This window comes from Dreissena polymorpha, chromosome 13, assembly GCF_020536995.1.
Source record: "Dreissena polymorpha isolate Duluth1 chromosome 13, UMN_Dpol_1.0, whole genome shotgun sequence".
NCBI classification, from domain to species: domain Eukaryota; kingdom Metazoa; phylum Mollusca; class Bivalvia; order Myida; family Dreissenidae; genus Dreissena; species Dreissena polymorpha.
This window is the reverse complement of record NC_068367.1, coordinates 50,173,195-50,197,117: the sequence shown is the minus strand read 5'-3', so window position 1 is coordinate 50,197,117 and position 23,923 is coordinate 50,173,195. Positions and strand designations below refer to the sequence as shown.

At 36.0% G+C, this 23,923-nt stretch overlaps 1 protein-coding gene and 1 long non-coding RNA gene across 5 annotated transcripts in view; both read left to right on the top strand.

Annotated features, from left to right (window-relative positions):
• Window positions 1–23,923, top strand: part of LOC127855324 (uncharacterized) — a 105,377-nt gene that overhangs the window by 30,694 nt on the left and 50,760 nt on the right. The window lies entirely within an intron of this gene.
• LOC127855327 (uncharacterized) lies at window positions 5,759–6,430 on the top strand. The gene is made up of 2 exons (XR_008037482.1): window positions 5,759–5,905; window positions 6,238–6,430. It is a non-coding gene; the product is annotated as an uncharacterized LOC127855327 (long non-coding RNA).

Sequence of the window (23,923 nt, the reverse complement as noted above, 5' to 3'; positions counted from 1 at the left end):
CAATTTCACTTGACTTCACGCCAGTTTTGGAGTGGGAATCCGATTTCAGAGTTGAGGAGTATGAAATGGCTTTTTAAAGGTTAAGAGCCAAAACGTATTGAAAACCTTATAAATGTTTACATTCATAGCACCTTCTAGCTTTCTTTGAGCATAATGCTATGTAACAAGAGTCCCAAACCTGTGGTTGGATCAATTCACTCAACATGGGGTCAAGGATGTAATATAAATTATATTCCTGTTCTTGTCCTACTTGGTAACCATTATCCTTGAATTTTACAAAGGGGCTAGTTATTGATAGAATATTTTCTACATTCAGTTTAGAGAGCCTGGGTGGTGTTTGGGTTGTTAAAAATATTGCTTTTACTGTATTTGGGAATATTTCCCTAGATGATAACATTGTCTTAAACCACTATGAATGTTCTGATTTTAAAAATAAGCAAAAATAAATTACAGAATGAAGGATAAAGAATAGCTCAACAGTTAACCTGAAATTTATGGCAAGAATTTATCATTCCTCTTGAATATGAGTTTTATGTTATGTACATTTGTGCTGCCTTATCATCAGCTATTTAGACACAAAACCTTGCCTGAAGTTATGGCAGACAAGGTGGCTGCAAACTATACTGTGTAATTGTGCATGTTAATAGAGCTAAGCTGGATGCATAATGCCAAAGACCCAATTGGCATGTTTTATTGTCCCCTACCGGTTTCACCGGAGGGGACTTATGATTTGCGCTCTGTGCGTCTGTCTGTCTGTCACACTTTACTGGATCCTGCGATAACTTTAAAAGTTCTTCATATTTTTCATGAAACTTGAAACATGGATAGATGGAAATATGGACATTATGCACGTCATTTCATTTTGTTCCTGCGTCAAAAATTGTGGTTGCTATGGCAACCAAAAAAATTATTCTGAAAATGGTGGAATTTCTGACAATGGTGGAGCCGGTAGGGCACCGTATTGCTTGACAATAGCCTTGTTATTATTGGCTTATTCTTCAGATATTTTCTTCAACAGGTTTAAAAAACCATTAATAGTATGGCTATAACACAGGGTCTGACCTTGAATAAAGGTGAAGGCCACTGACGGTGTTTAGGATATTACAGGTAGGTTCTGGTGAATGGTAACCATGTTCACAACCAAAGGAAGGGTTTGCTTGGTGTTACCATTTCAGATTATACTGATGATTGTGGGATTTATATTCATTATCATTTTCAAACTTATCTCCAAAAACATCAAATTTTATAAAGAATACAATTATTGTTTACAGTCACCTCTGACTTACGTGTCCTTGATCAGCCATATAGATGCTTGTTTCTTAAATACCATAGAAACTATATATTCTGCGAATTAAGTATTAATAGAAGCTTTAAAATAATTGTAAAATAAAATTTGACTGTAATAGTAAGTTCATTGTTAACATCCTAACAAGTCAAAAACAGACAGGAAAATGAATTTCTTTTTTATCAGCCATCACTGATAAAAAATATGAAAAGACAGACTCCATCTATTAATGACAAATACTTTACTCCTTTAGATACTGCTGAGGATAAAGGTTATTAATAACTTCAAAATGAAGCAGTGCAATCTAGATGGATTCTCTCAGAGTCATATGAATGCTACATATTTAGAAAGTGTGTACCTGTGTAAATGAGACTTTTGTAGGTCATGGCCTCCTGTCACTTGGCTTGCAGTTTTGTGATGATTGGACAAATTGTTGGATGACCAAACACCGCCTTATTGTAACTGACTCCACAACTTTATTAAGAGATTCTATTTCGTCATATCACTGTCAGTCTTAAATGAGAGATTGTGCGGCGCATGCGCAGATCAGTGTGCTGACGTCGTTTGCAGTATTAACAGGCGTAAATTTGCTAAGAAGAAATTTCTTAGATTTCGAGGATTAACGTGTTATTTTAATAACTTTTAATAATAAAATACTCCTGTCGGGAGTTTTTTCTCCTTTAGAGAGAATTTACATCGACCAATCTATCGGATTCGGTCAGAAACCGCAGTTTTCGACAGTGGTTTACTCGCCACGTGCGAAATACAAAAACAAGATGGCGGACGGCAAAGAGGCCGTGAAGCAACTTTCAGTTAAAGACAAAGCTAAACTTTCTGAAAAGAAAAAAGTGCCATCGAAACCAGTGTCGGAGACACTTGATACTTCCAAATGTCAGGACTCGGCAATACAGGACTCGCCGAACGTTGAAATGTTAGCGATTCTAAAAAGTATGCAAGACTCTATAATCAAGCAAAGCGAAAAAATGACTGATTTGGGAGCACGACTTGAAAAAGTCGAATCGCATAACGTTGAGATGTATGATGATGGCTACGGTTATTATGAAGAGGGTGAGTGCTTCGAGTCGGATGATATAGAAGAAATCCAGCCTGTCGGGCATGGCTCAGAAACTCAAAATTCGCGAAAGCGACCTGCTGACGAAGCAAGCCACAGCAGATTTGAGTCCATGGCAAAAAAGTTTCGGTCGACGGAAACAGTTGATAAGGACATCGATCAGACATTAGCTGACAATATCAATGATCTTTTCCATAACGGAATCGATGACGATCGGTACGATGAATTGATAAAAGATGAGAAACTTGCAAGGCCAGGAAATTGTGAAGGCCTTTCAGTGGTTAAGATAAATAGGCTTATTTGGGATGCCATCTCACACAACGCTAGGTTGACAGACAAAAAACTTCAAAACATCGAGATATCGGTGATTAAGGCAGCTACTATATTAGCTAAAACAGTGAATGAAATGGCGTGTCTAGAACAGGGGTCTGCAATGATGAACCCCCTTGTTGACCAATGCAACAATGCCTTAGCCCTTTTGGGGCACACCAACAGACAGATAAATCTCACAAGGAGAGATCTCCTCAGGCCAGAACTGCGTAGTGACTATGCTCATCTTTGCAATCACTCTTTGCCATTCACTTCCGAGCTGTTCGGTGACGATGTAGGCAAACAAGCAAAAGAGATTGAAGATTCTAACAGAATCTGTAATCGTGTTCAGAGAGGCGGTTACGGAGGTAGTTTCAGAAGACCCGGTTTCCGAATGCGGTCACGGGCAAGCCCAAGGGGTTATATGAGGGGACGTGGTTCCTACGCATCACATGGACCTAATCCATCGTTCTCCAACCCGCCAAAAAACGTGCTGAGACGGGGGCAGAGTCGCCCTCCACGTCAGTAACAAATCAGGTCAGTGAATCGAAATTTGAAGCCGGAAGGCTTAAATATTTTGTTGATGAATGGCGTAAGCTCACTAGTGATCCCATTATTCTTGATATGGTTGAAAATTTTCATGTTGTTTTTCATGAGCAATTTTATAACACAAAAAATGAATATTGCAATCAAATACCATTTAACACTCGTGATTCAGAGATCATTGACACTGAAATTCAGAAACTTATGGATCTTGGGGTAATAGTAAAGGCTGTGTTTGAGCCAGGACAATTTGTTTCACCAATTTTTATCAGACCAAAGAAGAATGGTGAGCACAGAATGATTTTAAATTTGAAAAAATTAAATGAGTTTATTCCTTATCACCATTTTAAAATGGATACTTTCGAGAAAGCCTTGAATTTAATCACAAAAGACACATACATGGGATCTATTGACTTGCGCCATGCATACTACTCTATTGGTATTGCCCCAGAACAGCAGAAATACTTAAGATTTGTTTGGAAAGGTCAACTTTTTCAATTCACAGCCTGTCCCAACGGGCTAGCATGCATGCCAAGATTATTTACAAAGCTACTCAAGCCAGTATATGCTAAACTTCGCAGTCAAGGATATGTCAATAGTGGATTTATTGATGATAGTATTCTTTGTGGGGATACATACCAGCTGTGCTGTGAAAACATTTTTCATACAGAAGACCTCATGTCCAGAGTTGGGTTTATCGTAAATCTCAAAAAATCTGTTAGAATTCCCACCAAGAGGCTGGTGTTCTTGGGCAATATCATAGACTCTGAGCAAATGAAAGTGTTTTTGCCCCAAAATAAAATTGATCAAATAGTTTTGGAATGTACGCAGTTGTATTATGCAAAGCAGGCAAAAATTAGGGAGCTAGCACATGTAATTGGCTTGTTAGTGTCGGCATTTTCAGCAGTGCAATTTGGCAAGCTACACTATAGAGAGCTAGAAAAGGGCAAAACTGTTGCGCTGAAGCTTGTCTGTGGTAATTTTGACGCAAAGATGGGTATTACCCTTCTCAAAATAAAATACACTTTTTAACAAAATACGCTTTAAAAAGTGTATTTTTTCTGCATTTTTACCGAAAAGTGTATTTTTTCTGCATTTTTTTCATAATTAAGTGCACTAAAGTGCATTTTTTCTGTATTTTCATTATCTTTAAGTGTATTTTACTGTATTTTAAGTGTATCTTCTGTAGACAAAGTGCATCTTTTTATGCAATAAGTGCATTTTTTCAATGAAGTGCATTTTTTGTGCATATTAGTGTATCTTCTGATTTGCAAAAAAAATATTCTTTCTGTACAAGTGTAGTTTTAGTGCATCTTCATAAAAAAGAGCAACACTATAGCAAATAACTGAAGTTAAAGGACAGAGATATAGTGATTAATAGGAGGATTGTACTGAATTCTTTTTTATATTCACATAATGTTTATGGTCTTATTATTACAATTTGTCTGCTCATAAAATATGTGAATCAGTAGAGCAGCTTTTAAAGGGAAAAGTACAACTAAATCAGGCTGTGGGTAAATAATTAAAAATATTGAAAGTGTCAAAAAAATCATGTGGTCTTGCCAGAATCAATTATATCTTCACAACATAAAAAACAAGTATTTGAACTTTCTTACACTGATATTTAACCCCAATTCAATTAATGTCTACCACATTGACTATTAACATACATTTTAAAAGACAATTTAAATAATATTTATAATATTATATTTATTTCCTAACACCATTCAGTATGTTATATTGAAATATTCACAATTAAATATAATATGCTAAGTGTGCTGTGTATTATTCAATAAATATCAGATAAGATCAGGATCAGATAAGAGATCAATTAGCATCATAAACACTAATCCCTATCAGTGCTCCATCTAGCCAAAACAAAGGGGTGTTTATAGAATTTTGATTGGTTCTGGGACCATCTATTTGAAAACAAACCACTTTTGATTGGTTGGAGCACAGCAAGTTATTTGGAGCACAGGAAGTTATTTTTGTAAACAATTTGGTTTCAGCAACTTAAATTGAGCTAAATTTTTAGGTATAATTCAGCAACATTAATTCTAGTGTCAAATGTCTTGAAATTCTTTCAGCACATGAACTATTGTGTGATGAAAACAATGTGTGTTTACTACAATGTGTAAATCAACAATAAGTTTGTTGCAAAGAAGATTCAAAGTGGGTGGTTAAAGTGATCAACAACTGCCGTTTTTGTTTGTTTGGAATGCTAAAGAACAGCTGTAACAGGTTTGTATTTTCATTTCTGCATCTCTTTTTAATTAAATTAATTATGATAATTATCATATTTATGTATTGTCACTGGGAAATGTAACTGGATGAGTAAATGTAATGCAATTTTAAGGAAAAAAACACCATTTGAATTATTATGGCTGTATTTTATGGTTATTGTCATCTTAAAATTTATTTATACCTATTTCTTGTCATTAATGAACAGATTTCTTTCCCCCATATTTAATCAGAACTTTAATATTTTATATTTGAAGGTTAAACCCCAAGGTGAAATTTACATTGATCGGAAGATCCATTGGACAGAATGTGCATCATCGCCTGCCAAAAAAGGGAGCAAAAAGGGGACTACCTGATGTATGGACATGTATACCAGGCCAACTTGAGGGGAACAGGAGTGGGAAACCGTGCCCTGTAGCTTGTCCTTGACCAAGAAAAGATGGATTTGTTGAGAGGTAAAACTATATAATAAAGGTTATTGCAATTCAAAGAAGTCACACTTCCGACCAGTCCACACAGCCAAAGGAGACCACATATATTAGTACATTTATTAACAGTATTTTCTACCAAACGTAATTTCTTTAAATTATTTATGAAAAGCGTTAAGTCACATGTGATCACGAGATTAAAATTGCAAAAATAAACAAACAAAAACAACAAGCCAACAAACTTGTTTTGATTTAAATTTATGATATTTATAGCAAAGGCTATGATATTTATAGCAAGTGTATGAACAAGCTTACCATAACAGCAATATTTAACACTTACATTATAAAATATCTTTCAGGACCTGATCTCAAATGAGATCATGCACGAGAAGCGCCTCGCAGACCATGACAGTAGTATTCAGACCTGATCAGCTGGTGAAGTGCTCTATAAAGGGTTGTTTATGAATGCATTCTTTGTAAGGAACAGTGTATAACAACAAATATAGTGACAGGGGCTAAGCTGCTAAATATTGTCAGCATGTATGCAGTGATTTTCTTTGGAAATTCAAAACAACCTGTACGTACTGGCTTTCAGAAAGGCATGTTTTAGCGCAATAATGAACAAAAAAAGGAAGATCTTAAAAATAAGGTATAGATTTATATAAATTTCATGAATACTGTTCATTTATCATATATAAGAATCCAGAATATGATTGAATTAAATGTGCTGCTTTTGTCCATATTAAAAAGGGATTTGGAATTAATGTAATATATAAAAATCTAGTAAATGATAGGGAAAACATTTCAGCTTAAGGAGGGGAAATCTTTAATATTTTTGAAGTGGAAACCACCTGTATTTGGCTGTTAATCAGTTACCGATAATCAGAGGGGAGAAAAATCACTGGTATGAGCTTGATATTTTTAATTGTTAATTCCAGATAGGCAATAGCCCGTTTGAATCCTCTCTTTTATGTATATATGTAACATTTGTTTTTGTTTTTTAAGGTTTAACATTCTAATAAAAGTGTGTATTTATCTATTGAATTGTACTTTTTGTTTTTTATGTATGTGTTTACACTAACCTTTCATTTAAAGAATGAATGCTGACTTCAAAATGCTGGGATTTTTTTAAATTTGGTTAATTTTTAAGCATATTAATTTGAAGTGATGAAAAGTACACTTGAGCGTATAATGCGCCTAAATAATTCACTTCCAACACTTCAAAAAGTGTATCATTTGTATGACTGAAAATGCACTCAAGTGTATTAATGCGCTTAAAAATTCACTTTTAATATTGTAAGGTGTATTATTTGTATGACTGGGAATGCACTCAAGTGTATTAATGCGCTTAAAAAAATTCACTTTCAATTTTGTAAGGTGTATTATTTGTATCAGTGGAAATGCACTCAAGTGTATTAATGCGCTTACAAAAATTCACTTTGAATACTCAATGAAGTGTATTATTTGTATGACTGGAAATGCACTCAAGTGTATTAATGCGCTTAAATAATTTGCTTTTAATTCTGTAATGTGTATTATTTGAATGACTGGAAATGCACTCAAGTGTATTAATGCGCTTTAAAAAATTTACTTTGACCATGAAGTGTATTATTTGTATGTCTTTAAATACACTCAAGTGTATAAATGCACTTAAAAATAAACTTAAGCGCACTTATTATCATAATAAACGCACTTAAGTGTATTATTTCGTGGAAAAAAATACACTTAAATGTATAAACACACTAGTAAAAAGTGTTTTTTTTTAACAGATTAAAATGCACTTGTTAAGCAAAAAATACGGTGCCAATAACATGCGCATTTAATGTGCATTTAATGCGCATTAAATGCGCATTTAGTGCACTTTTTCGAGAAGGGTAATTGGAAGATGAAAAGGGAACTCAATTGGTGGATACAGCATGTCCATGAACAATATAGGGTTATAAGTCACGGCAATCCAGACATAGTTATACAGACTGATGCTTCTCTGTCAGGTTGGGGTTTTGTCATTGATAGTAGAACAGTAGGCGGTAGGTGGACTAAAGACGAAAGTTCTGAGCATATTAATGTCCTAGAACTTAAAGCAATATTATTCGCTGTTAAATCATTGAAAGAGGAACTCATAGGGAAACATGTTAAGGTTTTAACAGATTCCTCGACAGCAGTGTGCTACCTAACAAATATGGGTGGCATTCGCTCTGATAAATGTGATATGCTTACAAAGCAAATTTGGTTTTGGTGCATAGAAAACAATGTCTGGTTATCATGCTCTCACATTGCTGGGAAAGAAAATTTGGCCGACGAGCCCTCTAGGAGATTCAATGATCGAATTGAATGGTCCTTGTATCCTGATGTGTTTGGAAAAATCTCTCAAACTATTGAAAAAACCGGAAATTGATTTGTTTGCAACAAGGCTAAATGCTAAGTTGCCAGTTTTCTGCTCTTGGAAGCCTGAACCAAATTCTTATTTGGTAGATGCATTTACAACTGATTGGAGTGTATTTTCATGCTCTTATGTGTTTCCTCCTTTCAGCATGCTGGGACGATGCGTTCAGAAAATTTCCTTAGACAGAGCCAGGTGTTTGATAATAGCACCCCTGTGGCCAACACAAACTTGGTTTTCAAAACTAATGGGAATGATTATAAAGGAGCCCTTCATTCTTCCGGCAACCAAAAAAGTTCTATATCTACCACACTCCGATCAAACCCATCCGCTGGCAAAAGACTTAGTTCTGATTGCATGTCTAGTGTCCGGGAATCGTTCAGATGTCAAGGTTTTTCTAGAAGGGCAACCAAAATACTCATGTCTTCATGGCGATCCGGAACCCAAAAACAATATCAGACGTATATATCAAGATGGTTTCAGTATTGTGACAAGTGCAAAATTGATTCAGTTTCGGTTTCTGTAAAGGACGTAGTGGAGTTTTTGACTGAAGAATTTGAACGCGGAGTAGGATATAGTGCCCTTAATACAGCCAGAGGAGCTTTGTCATCGTTTTTAAGACTTGAAAACGTTCCAGCAGGTTCTCACCCAGTGGTTATTAGATTCATGAAAGGAGTATTTAATTTGCGGCCCTGCAAATCTAAGTACACCAAGACTTGGGATGTTCAAAACGTACTGACATATCTGAAATCCCTTTCGCCAGTGAAACACTTGTCATTGAAGGAATTGACTCTGAAATTAGTCATGTTGATTGCATTAACAAATGCCGCTCGATCCCAGACAGTTCATTTGTTGAGTGTTAATAAGTTAATTAAAGAAAAATCACAGTTTGTTGTACAATTCGATTCATTGTTAAAACAAAGCCGGCCGGGCTTTGATTATTCAGTTCTATTGTTAAAATGTTACCCTCCAGATAGGAGGCTTTGTGTATATACTGTTATGAAAGAGTATCTCAGTCGAACTAAGAAAGTCCGACCATCCGCAAATAAGAAACTGTTAATCAGCTATATTAGGCCGCATGGGCCTGTTTCTAAAGACACAGTATCACGTTGGATACGGACAGTCATGATTAAGTCGGGGATTGATGTAACAGTTTATGGTGCTCACAGTGTCAGGAGTGCATCAACATCAAAAGCTCGAGACAACAATGTGCCAATTAGTGTTATAATGAAGCGTGCTGGTTGGACAGCAGATTCTACATTTAAGAAGTACTATTCGTTAAACATTGAAAACGATTCAATGTTTGAAAATGCAGTTTTACAGTAACATCATTAGAGTACATGTAAGTACTGTATTACATGGTTAATTTTGTCATTATCAGCTTTGAAATCTCATTTAAGACTGACAGTGATATGACGAAATAGAATTTAAAAATTAAACGAGACTTACCTTGGTTAAGTCGATGTTTGAATGTAATTCTATGAGTCATAGACTCACTGGAGGGATTAAATGCCGCCCCCCCCCTCCCCACACATATTTGGTAAAGGTTTTTTAGAACAGCAAGTTGTACACTTAGTCGTTAGATTTATAGAACCACGACTTGCTTATGGATTATAATGACAAAATTTCTTTAAAGCCTGATCTGCGCATGCGCCGCACAATCTCTCATTTAATCCCTCCAGTGAGTCTATGACTCATAGAATTACATTCAAACATCGACTTAACCAAGGTAAGTCTCGTTTAATTTTTAAATTTTAAGCCATTGTTCACTTTCTTTCAAGACATTATTGATAAATGTCATGTTGTCACAAGGACCATTTGTGCAGCCTTCATGGCAACTTCACCAAATCTTCTCCACACAATCTGTGACCATTCAGTAACCATTGAACTGTCAAAATGTTGACAGCATTTAGAGCAAGTGTGGTTAAGCCTAAATACAGTACTCCTGCTTAGGATTTTAAAAGGTCAAGGTGCTCTTTTGTCAAAAAGGCACTAAAGCCTATGTGGACATTTCAATCATGTGGCATATTTCAATAAAGCATGTGTTATGTATTTTCATTGACAAAATTGAACCTTTAATTGATAAAACTAGTTTTATATTTGTGAAAAACTGAGTTAATGTATTGAAACTTCAAATACAATTTGTTGCATTATGATGGGATCAGATAAAAACATGCAATACATGAGCAAGCATGCGCAGGGTGTGACCTTGGGGCGGCTGGGCACTTCGCCCTCAGTGTATGCATAGCTGGATAATTGTTAAGAAGTCTTTGTAATGTCTACATAAGCATGTTAAAGTCACATTCATGTTCCCAGTATGATGATTACTAGCTTTATGTTTCTGTGGAAGTGATGCAGGTGCATTTGTGACCTTTTTGATAATTGATGGCTGAACAGTTATTGCTTATACAAAAACTATTGCTGTTAATTTATTGTCAAAAGAAGGCATATGGAAAAGCACTCTGAGTTGTTTTGTGACCCGCAGCCTGACCAGTAAAGTGAGTAGGACATTGTGGATGACTAGTACTGCAGAGTACCTGTCAGCCATTGAGTATGCGTATATGCAAACCAGTATTGTCCACTGAAATCTGCCATGGCTACATATTTGTACAGACACATTATTTTTTCAGTCAATCAACAACATTTATTTAAGCATTTGAGATTGTCAAATCAAGTAAATATACCATTCCAATAGATTCACTCAACAGTGAATATTCTGCTTTGAGTAAACATGTGGCTTATTGGAAGGGTGGGGTATATTTGATATCTGTTTACGTTGTAATGAAATCAAAGTATTTAAATCATGTTACATTTAACATAATTATTAGTCATATCATGTGAATGTTAACACCTTATAACTATCATACAGTGAACCACAAGTCTACTACTTTTCATACACTGCCTGCATTCTGTTATTTTTTCAGGTCATATTTGGTATGGACCCGTAATCCTTTTGAGTTACCATATCAATGATTGCAGTTTTAATCATTTATGTTTATATTTGGTGTTACATTACTATAGTGGGGGATCAGAACAAGACTTTCTTTTTTTAGAGTTTGGTTGTTGGCTATATTTAATCTCCTTGCACATCTTGCATTTTGACACCTGTTTATGAAACATTCAACAGTAACGTCGTCGGTAACATTAAATTCTATAGATTGTAACCAAATTAAACTGCCTTCTCAAATACTGTAATTTTATCCTTAACTTCAATCATAAAATATTTAATGTACATTCTAAAAATTAGTGTGTGCAAGAAAGTTGTATTTCATGGGCAATATTGGGTTAAAATAGTGCGATCTACCATGGGTTTGTGTCAACTATCATGTATCAGGGTAGCATCACTTGGCTCATTATTGAAATGAGTGACTTCTGAATTGCAAAATGTGGTCATTAAAATTCTTTAGTTTGCATAATTGTATTTGTACAGTAAGACTTTGCTATGTACATTATGATAAAACATAGTGCGTGTCTACTTTTAAATGACTGCATAGCACCACTGTGTTATGTACATTATGATAAAACATAGTGCATTGTCTACTGTGCACTTTTAAATAACTAAACTTATTAATTTGAAAATTGGCTTTCTTAATTAAAACTTATTTGAAACACTAAGAATAAACGCTGGTAAAAGGTTGAGTGAATATTTCCCAATAAAATTTTCACCTTATGATAATAACTTCAAACTATTGGAGTAATTTTTTAGAAATAACTCGTCCTACGTAAATAATAAATCATATTGCACACTTTTTTTATGTTATCAGCCAAATGCGTGGGTAAAACGGGCAAGTAGACATATTGTATAGATGAGTGCATTAATTCAATAAAAAATAGGCATGTTATCAAACCTGGTTAATGCAGAAAAGTAGACTTTGATTCACCCATAGATTGTCAAAACATTTATAATCAGCAACTTTTATAGCCAACAATTATAAGATACGGTTTCGGCTCACATGGTACCTTAATGTAGCTACTTCTAGAGGTGGTTATGTGTGACATTTTGAATGATGGTAGAACCCGCTAGCAATTTGTCATAAATGTTATTCTTAATGGAAAACAAACTCAAACATGTTTATTTGTGCATAATATCTGGTTAATAGGTGCTGTAACACATTGTTCAGACTATGCAGGAGAAAACAATAATCTTTATGGCTAACATTTCAAATAATCATTTTGGACAGCAATACTGCTTAAAATTGATAAATATATCAATATGACATCAATTTTTAGGATTTAGTAGATGGACCTAAGGATGAATATGTTTTAAAAGAAATCAATGGGTCCCAAGTATTTATGTTAAATTTTATTTTTAAAATAACAAACAGAATATCAGCAGGATATATGGCTTATTTAAATATGAAAATACATATAACAAATGTAAATTGTGTGATAATTTCTTTTTTATCCCCACACTTTTTGAAAAGCGTGGGGATATTGTGGTTATCTCTGACGTCCGTCTGTCTCTCCTGGCCACTATCTCCTCTTACACTATAAGCACTAGAACCTTGAAACTTACACGCATGGTAGCTATGAGCATATGTGCGACCCTGCACTATTTGGAATTTTGATCTGACCCCTGGGTCAAAAGTTATGGGGGTTGGGGCGGGGCTGGGTCAGAGATTTTCACTCATTTTTTATTAGCTCATCTATTTATTGAAAAAAAATTATGAGCTATTGTCATCACGTTGTCGTCAGCGTCTGTGTCGGCGCCGGTTAGGTTTTGCGTTTAGGTCCACTTTTCTCATAAAGTATCAAAGCTATTGCATTCAAACTTGGTACACTTACTTACTATCATTAGGGGACTGGGCAGGCAAAGTTAGATAACTCGGGCGTGGATTTTGACAGAATTATGTGCCTTTTTTATACTTAGAAAATTGAAAATTTTGGTTATGGTTAAGTTTTGTGTTAAGGTCCATTTTATTCCTTAAGTATCAAGCTATTGCTTTCATACTTGCAACACTTACTTACTATCATAAGGGGACTGGACGGGCAAAGTTATGTAACTCTGACTGGCATTTTGACAGAATTATGTGCCCTTTTTATACTTAGAAAATTGAAAATTTGGTTAAGTTTTGTGTTTAGGTCCACCTTATTCCTAAAGTATCAAAGCTATTGCTTTCATACTTGCAACACTTACCAACTATCATGAAGGGACTGTGCAGGCAAAGTTAAGTAACTCTGACTGGCATTTTGACGGAATTATGGGCCCTTTATACTTAGAAAATTAAAAATTTGGTTAAGTTTTGTGTTTGGTCCACTTTACCCCTAAAGTATCATAGATATTGCTTTCATTCTTGGAACACTATCAGACAAACTAACTTGGAACAAACTATCATAAGGGAACAGTAAAGGACAAGTTGCATAACTCTGGTTGTCATTTTGTTGGAATTATGGCTCTTTTTTGACCTAGTAACTTTGAATATATGGTTAAATTTTGTGTTTAGATCCGTTTTACTTCTAAAGTATCAAGGCTATTGCTTTCATACTTTCATGCTATAATGAGGGTACTGTACCTGGCAAGTTGAATTTTACCTTGACCTTTGAATGACCTTGACTCTCAAGGTCAAATTACTAAAATTGCCATAACTTCTTTATTTATGATTAGATTTGAATGATACTTTGACAAAACAACTCTGACCTGACATACCACAATAGACTCCACCCAAACCATCCCCCCCCCCCCCCCGAATTCACCCCCCCCCCCCCCCCCCCCCCCCCCCGCAAAAAAAAGTTTTTTTTCCTTACAGATCGTCTAATAAATGACCATCACACCCTCACACTATCCCCCCCATCTTTTTTTAAAGATGGTTAAAAGACACCCAAATATTTTTTTGTATATTTTTTTTGAAATACTGTCCAACCATCCCACCCAAGAATCCCCCCCCCCCCCCCCCAAAAAAAAAAAAATGCATTTTTTTTTGTGTGCATTTTTTGGAAGAAAATACTATACACCCCCCTCCACTCCAACCGTCCTTCCTTTGTGATTAAATATTGAGATAGGTCCCTTCACCTTTTAAAAAAAAAATAGATGAGCTGTCTGCACCTGGAAGGCGATGCTCTTGTGTTATTTTACATTCACTTCTTCAATTCTGCACCGATTTACTTCAAATTGATACTGAACCTCTCTTATGACAATATGGTCAATCTCAACTATGCTTGGCCCCATTACCAACCCTGGGGCGCCCCGCCAACATAGACCACACCCACCCAAAATTGCCTTTTACTATAATTTCTTCTTTTCTACACCGATATACTTCAAATTGATACTGAAATTCTCTTATGACAATACGGTCAATCACAACTATGCATGACAATACGGTCAATCTCAACTATGCATGGCCCCATTACCAACCCTGAGGCGCCCCACCCACATAGGCCACACCCACCCAAAATTGCCTTTACTATAATTCCTTCATTTCTACACCGATTCACTTCTAATTGATACTGAACTTCTCTTCTCTGCCGCACCATTTCTAGTTTAAATTTGTCTAGATCTATTAAAAGATTTAAATGGGGGCAATCCTGAAAAGGGGCATTATTATTTTATGATTAATATCGATTTTTATTTTGTTAGTCATGATACTATTACTTGCATTATTTGTTTAGCTGCACCATTTACACTGCTCTGTTCTGCAGATAACTGGGAAAGGCATGTGACAACATCAATTTTACTTGTTGTTTTTTTTCTCCAATTTTTATGATTTCAATTGTAAGCATAAATCAGTTAAACATGTGATATCCATTCATGGATTATCAAATAATGTAAAAGATAAACTTAAATAATATATTATTATTTTTGCAAGCGTCAATTGACATGTAATCCATGTAAGCTTGACTTTTATTTTAGCTCTAAAAGTATTGCTGCTAGTTGGCACTGTAAATTCACGAACATACTAGCGCCATCATATATTGGTTCAGTTCTACTCAGATGTGGATGAAGACAAAAACTGACTGCGGGGGCATCCATGTCCAAATATGTCACATTTCTTATATGATGTATTTGCATTTGAAAGATGTGCTGAAAAAAATATTATTAAGCATTATATTCATGTCTTTTGAAATTGTTTGATATGATTGTTTTTTTAATGTTCAATGAATTGTTTTTGTTGTTTTATCTAAATGTTTATCCACAAATATAACAAATTGTTATAAAAAAAATTGCCATGTAACACAATCTTATCTGACCGATTATACATACCATTATATGTTACATGCTAAAAAATGTATAATCATTCTTGTTCAGTACTCTAGAACTGAAATTGTATATACTGATACCCACTAAAACTAAATGAAAACTGTAATCCAAAATACATTATCAACTTGATTAACTTGATAAAAGCTGAAGGTTCTTGCCTGAGGGTGTGGATATGTAGTTGAACTATTTTGCGCCCAAATTGAGCTGGTGATAGTTTAAATCCAGGCAATCATACCAGGTCATTGCATGAGCTTGGGTAAACATTGGTATTACTATAAATAGTATACATTGTCATTGAGTAAATATCCATTTAAAATATAGTATACATTGTCATTGAGTAACAGGGGTTTTTTTTTACTAAGAAAGTGACGCCGATATTCGGCGTCTTCCCCTACCAGAATTTTTCCCCTCAAAATACAATTTCCCCACCAAAAATATCATTTTTCACCAAAATATAATATTTTCTCTCGAAGAAATGTTTATTTTTCCTTTGGGCATTCGACAATTATCCAATTTGCACCATGTACAACGATCTTTCTCTCTCTCTCCAGATGAACACAAAAAATCTGGGAATCCCAGTTATTCTAAATATCGCTCTTAAATAACGTTATGTAAACTGGGCAACTAATCGTAATAATCATGTGACTATTTAACTGGATACCGGTCTTGCGCGAGAAGGGTGTTTCGTCAATAAATTACCAGAAACCAGTCGAATTTTCATCCGTGCTATATGCAAGCCAAGATATAAACGTGAAAACAGAAAAAAATGTCTCACAATTGGCGTTCTTACACAAACAAAATAAAACATTCGGAATTGGAAGATACTGAACGCATCGAGGCATTTTTTAAGAAAGAATCATCGAAAACCGTTATAACCCATCAGGATTCTGAGGTAATCAACATCGAACATTGTGAAAGTGAAAGTAGACAATCGGCAGCTGCTGCTCCTTTCCCTTCCAATACTGTAGCAGATCAAGATCGTCAACCCATTCATCATGAAATTGAAATCACAAAATTGACATCGTCCCCCGGCCCCAGTACAGAAATATAGTTAAAAACATTTCCCATAATTAGATCTACACCTGCAACTTAATTAAGGACTTTGACTTTAATACTCGTTAAATGTGTTTAAGAACAAAAAGGACGGAGACAAGCCTCTTTTGATGAGTTATAGACATTGAAATGAACAGTTTTTATTTTTTCCCCTAATATGTCTCTTTCGCACTCTTTTTTCCCCTTTCACCCAGCGTCCAGCGTCTTCCCCTTTCTCTAAAAAAAAACCCTGAGTAAATATCCATTGAAAATATTGCTGGTTGACTTGACATAGTATTGAAAATAAGATTATGAAGCATGAATACATGTACACATCTAGCAATTCTCAGTGAGTGACAATGGGCAGTCTGTGCAGGGTATTCAGTGACAATGGGCAGTCTGCCCAGGGTATTCAGTGACAATGGGCAGTCTGCGCAGGATATTCAGAGACAATGGGCAGTCTGTGCAGGGTATTCAGTGACAATGGGCAGTCTGTGCTGGGTATTCAGTGACAATGGGCAGTCTGCACAGGGTATTCAGAGATAATTGGCAATTTGCGCAGGGTATTCAGAGACAATGGGCAGTCTGTGCTGGGTATTCAGAGACAATGGGCAGTCTGTGCTGGGTATTCAGTGACAATGGGCAGTCTGCACAGGGTATTCAGAGACAATGGGCAGTCTGTGCAGGGTATTCAGAGACAATGGGCAGTCTGTGCTGGGTATTCAGAGACAATGGGCAGTCTGTGCTGGGTATTCAGTGACAATGGGCAGTCTGCACAGGGTATTCAGAGACAATGGGCAGTCTGTGCAGGGTATTCAGAGACAATGGGCAGTCTGTGCTGAGTATTCAGTGACAATGGGCAGTCTGCACAGGGTATTCAGAGACACTTGGCAATCTGTGCAGGGTATTCAGAGACAATGGGCAGTCTGCCCAGGGTATATTCAGAGACAATGGGCAGTCTGTGCTGGGTATTCAGTGACAATGGGCAGTCTGCACAGGGTATTCAGAGACAGTGGGCAGTCTGTGCTGGGTATTCAGTGACAATGGGCAGTCTGCACAGGGTATTCAGAGACAATTGGCAATCTGCGCAGGGTATTCAGAGACAATGGGCAGTCTGCGCAGGGTATATTCAGAGACAATAGGCAGTCTGCGCAGGGTAATCAGAGACAATGGGCAGTCTGTGCTGGGTAATCAGAGACAATGGGCAGTCTGTGCTGGGTATTCAGTGACAATGGGCAGTCTGCACAGGGTATTCAGAGACAGTGGGCAGTCTGTGCTGGGTATTCAGTGACAATGGGCAGTCTGCACAGGGTATTCAGAGACAATTGGCAATCTGCGCAGGGTATTCAGAGACAATAGGCAGTCTGCGCAGGGTATATTCAGAGACAATAGGCAGTCTGCGCAGGGTAATCAGAGACAATGGGCAGTCTGTGCTGGATAATCAGAGACAATGGGCAGTCTGTGCTGGGTATTCAGAGACAATGGGCAGTCTGTGCTGGGTAATCAGAGACAATGGGCAGTCTGTGCTGGGTATTCAGAGACAATGGGCAGTCTGCGCAGGGTATATTCAGAGACAATTGGCAATCTGCGCAGGGTATTCAGAGACAATTGGCAATCTGCGCAGGGTAATCAGAGACAATGGGCAGTCTGCGCAGGGTATATTCAGAGACAATGGGCAGTCTGCGCAGGCTATTCAGTGACAATGGGCAATCTGCACAGGGTAATCAGTGACAATGGGCAGTCTGCACAGGATATTCAGAGACTATTGGCAATCTGCGCAGGGTATTCAGAGACAATGGGCAGTCTGTGCAGGGTAATCAGAGACAATGGGCAGTCTGCGCAGGCTATTCAGAGACAATGGGCAGTCTGCGCAGGGTATTCAGTGACAATGGGCAGTCTGTGCTGGGTATTCAGTGACAATGGGCAGTCTGTGCTGGGTATTCAGTGACAATGGGCAGTCTGTGCTGGGTATTCAGTGACAATGGGCAGTCTGCGCAGGCTATTCAGAGACAATGGGCAGTCTGTGCTGGGTATTCAGAGACAATGGGCAGTCTGTGCTGGGTATTCAGAGAGACAAACCGTTCCCCTTTTGTGCAATGATTTGTTGAAAGGAAGTCTCTTCTAAAAAAATCCTGTAAAGGAGGAAAGTGTGGTACCTGATCAGCCTGTGCATACTGCACATGATAATGTTGGATGACACTTAATACCCATGCATTAAGCCCTGTTTTCACAGAGTTTGTCTCAGCAAAAAAGCTGTTGTGCTTGCACACACATTTAATCCCTATTGACAAAATATAAATTCCAGGCAATATAACAGTGGTGGGGAAAGGGGATTCAGAGGCTGATTTCACGCCAATCATGCTAAGAAGATTAATATTGTTTGATGAATGCTTTATTAATTGAAGATCAAATGTGGGGGAAATTGGATGATAAATAAGGAATGCATGTTGTGCACTATTGATTTTCAGTTAATTGATGATTTGATGTTATCATTTAACAATATGGAATCTGTCCAGAGCTCCAGATAAGGTTTTGTGAAATTCTTAAATTACTACTAGATTTTCAAAAAGAATTCTTAACTCTGAATTTTATTCTTAACGTAACTACTAAGTTTTGGAAAATAATTCTTATTTTTTCTAAATGATTTAAAAATCATCCATAATGGTTATTTTCATGCAAAAAAAATCAAAATAAACATACTAGCAACTTTATTTATACGAGTTCAACAGCGTCTTTTCAGTATTATACAATTTTATTTTTCAAATACCTTCATATGCCCAAACTGTGCTTTGATTGCATGCCTGAGATGAATTTTTACATATTTCACAATTAAAACGGGTCTCCCCTTCAATCTTTTTAACGATTAGCCACGGGACTTGTCCCTTCCACTCGTTCAATGTTTTTTTGTGTTTAAGTTTGGACCCGTCGTGTCGCGTTTTTGTTTAGCTTTTCCGACTGTGTCGGCAACTGAACATAAAACATCGTATAAGATCTTTTCTATAATGTCTTTCTAAACATTTAACTTCCGCTCACTTTGCGTACAATATGTTAAAAGCCTGTTTTGGGACGCTTTGCAGTTTTTTAGGACGTTCTCTGGGCGCCGCCATTGTTTTTTGACAGATAGACTGTAAACGCCGCTTTTATTTGAAAAAATGCGCTTTGTTAAACAAACCTGATAACTATTCTATATAAGCACCGCAAAGATCTTTAATACGCGAAAGAACTCAATAAAAATCGATACGAACCGATGTAAAAATAATATTCGTAACTTGATTTTGTAATTCTTAATGGTACGACAAGATTTTAAAATAAATACGAAACGGACTTGAAAATAATTCGTAATTACGAAAATACGACCCTTATCTGGAGCTCTGCTGTCTGTTAGTGCCATATTGGGTGGTCATAATAAAATGTTACAGACAGTTCATTAGCTCATGTTCGCAAGTTATTATGACTATAATATATTATGACTCAAATATTTTACATGTGACAGGGCCCTCAATCCAATTTAGGCGAAGCGGGTCGCTACCGTCACAAGGGGGAATTTTCGCGGCGTTTCCCTTTGGGGGATTTTTTTTACTTACTCTCTCATTATTACATTTGTACATGTTTACACTATATTCATTTCTTTTTTCATAATTAAGTATGTTTGGCAAGATTAAATTGAAATAGTATTGAGATATAATAAACATGAGACACATCTTTTTTAAATCAGGGGGAATTTTCCCAAAAGGGGAAAAAAGTATACTTTTCAGGTGGGGGACTCAGCGGCCGCAGATTTGATAGATTGAGGGCCCTGTGTGAGGGAATTATACGTAGACAAATATAACCTCAGACAAATATAACCTTATTATATTAGCCTTGTACTCAGTGCATTTGTCAATGTTGTCCAAAAAAATTTGGCCTGAAAATCCTCATTGAAAGATAGTTATCATTGACCTTATGGTATACAAATATCCTAGCTGATATTAATAAATAAAAGTTCAGTTTGAAAATGAATATCTAGAAGAAGAGTTTGTGTCTGAAATTGTGTGCTTAAAATGTTTTTTATAACAAACACATATGTTTGTATAACAAACACATAATATGAAAAAAATAGTTCCTTGTGTTTGGCCTTGGGATTCTGTATTTGTATAGATATTAACTGTAATGTGTTGCAAATTGAGGGCTAACTAAATCCTCCTGGAAATCAAGCTGTTTGCTGTTGTTGCCAATGGACACTTCTGGCTCTAAGGTGTCCTGTGTTATTTAAACTGAAAAATGTATGAGCTCTGTTGTATAATCAGCTAATGGAGTTTTTTAATTGGCGTTTTGTTGGCTTTCAGTGTCCCACCAAGGTATTTTACAGTAAGAATTACAATGATGTAAGGACCAAATATATACCTTTTCAAATATCAAATCTTGGATGTTATGCCCAGTAAAAAAAAAAATGCCCAGTAGGGAAAAGTACATGTACCTTAACTCATTGGGAACAAATTAGCATGAACAACTCTTAAATTGGGAGAATCTGCGTTGTGAACCTTGCAATTTGGGAACTACAAGTCTTTTAAATTGTTTGGTATAAATTGCACAAAACCAATTCAAAATACTCGTTTACATGCATTTTGGCTTGACACGTTCAGGTTCAGAGCTAATTATATTCGTTCATTTGCAGATAATGCGATTTTAGAAACTTTACGAAATTTCTTTCCTTTTCAAATTTTTTCAGACAGAAATCAGGAATTTTGTAGTTTCACCTCACTTGGGAAAGTACATTTAATTGGTACTTTAGAAAGAAGAAAAAAATCGCTGGTTATGCGCAAGTAAAAATGTTGACATCAATAATAAGTAAGTCGGCTCCTGTTGAAAAATAAACACCAATTCATTGTCATTTCTTTGTCAGCAAAAACAAAGGAAAGATGAAATTCACCAGCAATCTTGTTTGGTCAGTTTTTGTTGTTATTTCTGGTCACTAGCTCTGGAGGATGTCTGGAATTAAAAGCTCCTATACAAACTTTATTGAATTTTGTTTGTAAATTGACCTAGTGTGAAGTCACCCATTTATAATCAGCCTGTTTATGATCAATAAATCTTTCACTTTCCATATGTCAGTATTTGCATTCCCATCTCATAAATTGTTCAAAGGCTAATCAGAGGTTTTACCGGAGATGCAGCTTTATTTTTAAAACAACAATCGCCAATCAATTATGAGAAAATGGCCTAGCTAGATAAAGTCATTTAATACAGTCCTGTTTATTGTTTCTCAAAACAATTATTCTCCTTTGGTTATAAAATTCACCATATGAACAGACCTGCAACATTGCCCCTTAAAGACGAAAAAACAACAGTTAGAATGGTTTATTTGTATTCTTATATAACGTCTGTGAGCACAAAATGTTTACATTGACCCTGGTCTGTAACCTTGCAAATTGTATGATTTGATGTAGTTTGTATAAGTGCTCCAAGTAGTGTCTTGTTCATTTGAGTGTAATAAAACATACATAATAGTAGTCATAAAATGTTGTGAGCATTAAATTGGGGTATAAATTTGGTCTCCAAATCCCACCTTTACTACAGGTTAGATTTTATGGTTGGGCTAGCTGTGGGGGCGGCCAACTTTTAATTTATTCTTTGTGTGAAATATTAACTATACATTTGATTTGAATGAACTGATTTTATTGTAATCAATGAGAAAATTTTACAAATGTATCTATATTGAAGAATTATGTTTTGAGTGTTCTAATATACCAAATGATATATGGCCATTTTTTATGCCCCCGAAGGAGGGCATATAGTGATCAGACTGTCTGTCCGTCCGTTTGTACCTCACACTTTTCGTTTAGGTTTTGACAAATGCACATAACAAATCTATGTCGCTTCATATAGCAATTTCATATTTGACACGGATGTGTAAATGGACGAGGCCTTTCCATACGCACACAAATTTTAACCCCTGTCACCTTGACCTTGAACTAAGGGTCTGCGTTTAGGTTTCGAAATCTGCGTTTAGGTTTCGAAAAAAGCTCATAACTTCTATCAAGCTTTTATAGGGGGCATAATGTCATCTTATGGTGACAGCTTTTGTTTCTGTTTATGTTTATATATCCTGTGTCATGTATTGTTGGGGATTTATACAATACTGAAGGTATAGTGGTGTGCAACCTCCCGATATCTGTGCAGAACATAATACTCTCAATAAATCTCAAAACTTGTTGTTTTATTGTTATCTCCTACAGTCAGATGCACAGCATCCTTTTCTAAACACATTCTTATTCCTGTTTATGTATGTGAATGTAACTATCAGCTTTCTTTTCAACTTAATTATGTTGATCAATCAGTGGCAGATATCGTACATACTTCAGTTGCTAACTGACCCAATGGATTGCATCATAAGCCTAGGCTAAATCTCTCTACTAATATGCCAATAGACCAGCTCTGGGTTTCAATTGTCATAAATGCTTGCTTTTCATATAGTTCCATTGTTACAGAAGCATAAAATTGGCTACAATTTACAGATAAGTTTAGCAGGTATTTGCCAGGTATACAGATTGGGCAATAGTTTTAATACTTGTATAATAGAGTGCAGACATGGCTGACATATAAGCAGCAGTGTCAACTGAGATTTGCTTACACTATTGGATGTACTAAATCCATTGTTGCAATGATTTGATGTATGCTTAGTATTGTATACCTTTCAGTTTTGCCCAAAGATAAACTGTAAGCTCAAAAAAGACGCTTAATTCAAACTTCTGATATAAATAGTCAAGAGATCTCAACTTTGAATGAGCCATTATATCTCTTATTTTACGAAACAAAAACACAAGTTTATATTGTTCAATCCATCTTGAATATAGTCCGAAAATGATGCCAGGTATTTCTTACAAATCAACACAGCTAGCCCCTTCTAAATAGTCATACAATATGGGACAGGATGTTCTCTTGTAGATTTGCTGTAAGAAAGCTGTATCGTCTACAATGTCAAGAATCTGATAGCTCTTTTTAATGTGCTGCAATTTGATAACCCATTTGCCTTGGTTGTAAGGTGATATGGCCATCACTAAACCTGAATAAATAGTCAGTGTCTGAACTTCCTAAAGTTAAGATTTAATTACAACTTGTTTTGAAATGGGCTCACTCAAATTAAAAACAAAATTTCCATTCAAGTATAGTTCAGGTAGAAATTGTCCTTTGCTTAAACAAAATGTATGCCAGTCCTTTGCTTAAACAAAATGTATGCCAAAAAATATGTATTTAGCCAATCTGTGACGGTGTTGTTTTTTTCACTATTGGGAATCAGGAAGGGCCTGACCCCTAAAAAAATCACATTTTGACAAAAAAGGGTAAATTAGTGTTGTGTTTTTCTGCTCTCAAATACTTTTAATTGAGCATTAACATGTTTTCAATAAAAGTTATGATATTAACTAAGGTTCAAATTAAAGAGCTCACATATGAACTAAAA